We start from the raw sequence: 5391 nt of genomic DNA on the forward strand, positions 1-5391 counted from the left end.
CTGGCGAGTCTCCTCGTCTTTACTGTCACTAGGCAGCCCCTTCCCTTTGTGTTCGGCGTTGAGCTTGCCTGCTTGTTTAAAAACCCAACAATTTCTGTTGGTATGGTTTGTGGGCTTGTCAGGGCTACTATGAATTTGACAGGGCCGATTCAGTATCCTGTCTAAACTGGATAGGCCATCTTTGTTTGCCTTGAATGGCCTTTTCCGTTGACCGGATTTGGAACCACTGTCTCCGGCGTTGACCGCCGTTTCTTGGGTTCCTACATTTTTGTTTCGACGCTTGTTTTGATTGCGTCGAGGCTTCCCATTGCCGTCCCTGACCTCAGAGGTGCCAGGATCACTGGTGCTATTGTTTCGTCGAGCCAACCGGCTATCTTCTCCCGTGCAAAAGCGGGTTATCAGTGTGGTAAGGGCTTCCATAGACTTTGGTTTTTCTTGTCCGAGGTGACGGGCCAACCACTCATCTCGGACGCTATGTTTAAAGGCCGCTAGGGCTTCGCGTCCGGACAGTCGACGATTTGGTTCTTTTTAATTAAGAACCTAGTCCAGAGCTTCCTGGCTGACTCTCCGGGCTGCTGGATGATGTGACTGAGGTCATCGTCGTCCGGAGGCCGGACATATGTACCTTGGAAGTTGTCGCGAAAGGCGTCTTCCAGGTCTTCCCAGTTGCCAATGGAGTTTTCTGGGAGGCTGTTTAGCCAGTGCCGGGCTGGTCCCTTTAATTTTAGTGGGAGGTATTTGATGGCATGTAGATCATCGCCACGGGCCATGTGGATATGGAGAAGGAAGTCTTCAATACATACTGCGGGGTCGGTTGTTCCATCATATGATTCGATATTCATAGGTTTGAACCCTTCTGGGAATTCATGCTCCATTACTTCATCAGTGAAGTAGAGGGGGTGTGCGGCGCCTCTGTATCAGGCCAAGTCGCGATGTAGCTCGGATGGAGTCCGTCTGCGGTGTTTGGCCCAGACGTGATTATGCTTGTCACGTCCGGCTAGAAAGCCATCGTCACGCGTCGGGGCACGCCCCCACGATCCGTAGATCGATCTGGTCTGACCTGCTCTTCTGTCCAGGTCTTGCCGCGGGTCATATGTATATCCCCGAGATGTTAAATCTCTACCTTTACGGCGAGGTAGTATTGGCGGGTGTTTGGCTTGAGTTTCCGTTTTGTCCCGGCCACGTGGTGGTCGGTCAGCCGCATTACGTGTTGATGGTACGGGGTCGAGGGCCTCGTCGTCAGATTGGGGTAGCAGTTTGCGCTTCGAGTAACTTTTGGTTGGGCGCTCGAGGCCGTATTCCTCGGCTGCCAGGACATCAGTCCACCTATCGTTGAGCAGATCTTGATCAGCTTGAAGCTGCTGCTGCTTCTTTTTCCGGCTCCTAGCAGGCTCACCTCGTTCTCGGAGAGTGGGAGATAATTACTGTCCTTCGAGTCTTTGTTTACAGCCTGTTCGTCAGGGCTAACTCGCCCATCTTCCCGATCGTCCTCTTTGGAAGTTGGCTCGACGGGGTCTTCTTTGTCTTCGACATCGTCCGTAGTGCTGTTTTCTCTTGTGTCGGTGCTGCTGTCTTTTCCACGGCGTGGTTTAGAGCGGCGCCACTGACGTCGGCGCTTTGGCTGTGTCTCAGGAGGTTTATCCTTGACTGGATCTTCTTTATCACCGCCGCTACCCTCTTTGGGTGTGTCCACCATGTACACGTCATATGAAGAGGTGGCCGTCCAGCGTCCGGTAAACGGTGGGTTTTCGGTCTGCTCGTCTCCGGCATCATCGTCCATACCGTCGATATCTTCGGAGCCATAGTCGAGCATGTCAGTTAAGTCCTCGACAGTGGCTATGAAGTGGGTGGTGGGTGGGACGTAAAATTCTCCGCTCTCAGCCCCTAGTCCAGGCTGGGTGTAGTTCGGACATTGCTCCTTTGTAATGATGAGGGATCAGATCAAGTCCAGAGCCTCGCTTAAAGGCGAGGTTTGGCCAGGGAGAAGAAAATCCGTGGAGTACAGCTGGAAGGAAACTCCTTGGCCGAGTTCACATGATGCTGATTCCGAGGGTTCGGAGCCAGTGTCCGGAGAAGAGTCCGGCTTCATGATGGTTGCCAGAGACGCTACTTCCTCCGGCTCTCCCGTGCGGGCTTAGTGGTCGTAGATAGTCCGACGGGCTCAGTAATCCCGTCTTCGGACCTGGCGAGGCGCTCCGGATCTAGGGCCAGAGCGGAGGTTGGGGTCGTGAACCCTTGGAAGATTAAGTCTCCTCGGATATCAGCGACATAGTCCAGATTTCCAAAACTAATCCGGTGAGCTAGGGCGTAGCTGTCGATCTGCTCTAGATGGCCAAGCGAGTTGGCCGGCAGTGCGAAGCCGCCGAACACAAAGATCTGGCCGGGGAGGAAAACCTCCCCAAGGGCAGCATTGTTGTAGATGACTGATGGAGCCATTGAACCTTCTGATGACATCACAATGGAACTCTCAATGAAAGCACCAATGTCGGTGTAAAAACCGGCGGATCTCGCGTAGGGGGTCCCGAACTGTGCGTCTAGGGTCGATGGTAATAGGAGACGGGGGACACGATGTTTACCCAGGTTCGGGCCCTCTTGATGGAGGTAAGACCCTACTTCCTGCTTGATTGATCTTTATGAATATGAGAATTACAAGAGTTGATCTACCACGAGATCGTAATGGCTAAACCCTAGAAGTCTAGCCTGTATGATTGTGATCGCCTTTACGGACTAAACCCTCCAGTTTATATAGACACCGGAGGGGCCTAGGGTTGTACAGAGTCGGTTTACCAGGAAGGAATCTACATATCCGAAAGCCAAGCTTGCCATCCACGCAAAGGAGAGTCCCATCCGGACATGGAAGAAGTCTTCTGTCTTGTATCTTCATAGCCCATTAGTCTGGCCCATGTTACATAGTCCGGACGCCCGAGGACCCCTTAATCCAGGACTCCCTCAGTAATCATGTTCTGAAAGTCATGTTACTAGACCATGACGAACCTACGAACTATGAGGAAGCGATGATGAGCCCAGATTCCGCGAAATGGCTTGAGGCCATGAAATCTGAGATGGGATCCATGTATGAGAACAAAGTATGGACTTTGATTGACTTGCCCGATGATCGGCGAGCCATTGAGAATAAATGGATCTTCAAGAGGAAGATGGATGTTGATGGTAGTGTTACTATCTACAAAGCTCGACTTGTCGCAAAATGTTTTCGACAAGTTCAAGGTGTTGACTGCGATGAGATTTTCTCACTCGTAGAGTCTGTCCGAATCATGTTAGCAATTTGCTGCATTTTATGATTATGAAATTTGGCAAATGGATGTCAAAACTTCATTCCTTAATGGATATCTTAAAGAAGAGTCGTAAATGATGCAACCATAAGGTTTTGTCGATCCTAATGGTGCTAACAAAGTGTGCAAGCTCCAGCGATCCATTTATGGACTAGTGCAAGCCTCTCGGAGTTGGAATATATGCTTTGATAGTGTGATCAAAGCATATGGTTTTATACAGACTTTTGGAGAAGCCTGTATTTACAAGAAAGTGAGTGGGAGCACTACAGCCTTTCTGATTAGTATATGTGAATGACATATTGTTGATCGGAAATGATGTAGAATTTTCTAGAAAGCATAAAGGAGTGTTTGAAAGGAATTTTTTCAAAGAAAGACCTCGGTGAAGCTGCTTACATATTGAGCATCAAGATCTATAGAGCTAGATCAAGACGCTTGATAAGATTTTTCAGTGAGAACATACCTTGACAAGATTTTAAGTAGTTCAAAATGGAACAGTCAAAGAAGAAGTTCTTGCCTGTCTTACAAGGTGTGAAGTTGAGTATGACTCAAAACCCGACCATGACAGAAAATAGAAAGAGAATGAAAGTCATTCCCTATGCCTCAGTCATAGGTTCTATAAAGTATGCTATGATGTGTACCAGACCTATTGTGTACCTCACCATGAGTTTGTCAAGAGGGTACAATAGTGATCCAGGAGTGGATCACTGGACAGCGGTCAAAATTATCCTTAGTTACCTAAGAGGACTAAGGAAATGTTTCTCGGTTATGGAGGTGATAAAGAGTTCATCTTAAAGAGTTACGTCGATGCAAGCTTTTACACCGATCCATATGACTCTGAGTCTCAATGTGGATAGATATTGAAAGTGGGAGCAATTAGCTAGAGTAGCTCCATGCAGAGCATTGTAGACATAAAATTTTTGCAAAATACATACGGCTCTGAATATGATAGACCCGTTGACTAAACTTTTCTCACAAGCAAAACATGATCACACATTAGTACTCTTTGGGTGTTAATCACATAGCAATGTGAACTAGATTATTGACTCTAGTAAAAACCCTTTGGGTGTTAGTCACATGGCGATGTGAACAAATCACATAAAGATGTGAACTATTGGTGTTAAATCACATGACGATGTGAACTAGATTATTGACTCTAGTGCAAGTGGGATACTGAAGGAAATATGCCCTAGAGGTAATAATAAAGTTGTTATTTATATTTCCTTATATCATGATATATGTTTATTATTCATGCTAGAATTGTATTAACCGGAAACTTAGTACATGTGTGAATACATAGACAAAAACAGAGTGTCCCTAGTATGCCTCTACTTGACTAGCTTGTTAATCAAAGATGGTTGAGTTTCCTAACCATAGACATGTGTTGTCATTTGATGAACGGGATCACATCATTAGAGAATGATGTGATGGACAAGACCCATCCGTTAGCTTAGCATAATAATCGTTTAGTTTTATTGCTATTGCTTTCTTCATGACTTATACATATTCCTCTGACTATGAGATATGCAACTCCCGAATACCAGAGGAACACTTAGTGTGCTATCAAACGTCACAATGTAACTGGGTGATTATAAAGATGCTCTACAGGTGTCTCCGATGGTGTTTTTTCTGTTGGCATAGATCAAGATTAGGATTTGTCACTCCGTGTATCGGAGAGGTATCTCTGGGCCCTCTCGGTAATGCACATCACTATAAGCCTTGCAAGCATTGTAACTAATGAGTTAGTTACGGGATGATGCATTACGAAACGAGTAAAGAGACTTGCCAGTAAAGAGATTGAACTAGGTATGATGATACCGACGATCGAATCTCGGGCAAGTAGCATATCGATGACAAAGGGAATGACATATGTTGTTATGCGGTTTGACCGATAAAGATCTTCGTAGAATATGTAGGAGCCAATATGAGCATCCAGGTTCCGCTATTGGTTATTGACCGGAGATGTGTCTCGGTCATGTCTACATAGTTCTCGAACCCGTAGGGTCCGCACACTTAACGATGATTTGTATTATGAGTTATGTGATTTGATAACCGAAGATTGTTTGGAGTCCCGGATGAGATCACGGACATGACGAGGAGTCTC

This window comes from Triticum aestivum, chromosome 7D (assembly GCF_018294505.1).
Source record: "Triticum aestivum cultivar Chinese Spring chromosome 7D, IWGSC CS RefSeq v2.1, whole genome shotgun sequence".
Lineage (NCBI taxonomy): Eukaryota > Viridiplantae > Streptophyta > Magnoliopsida > Poales > Poaceae > Triticum > Triticum aestivum.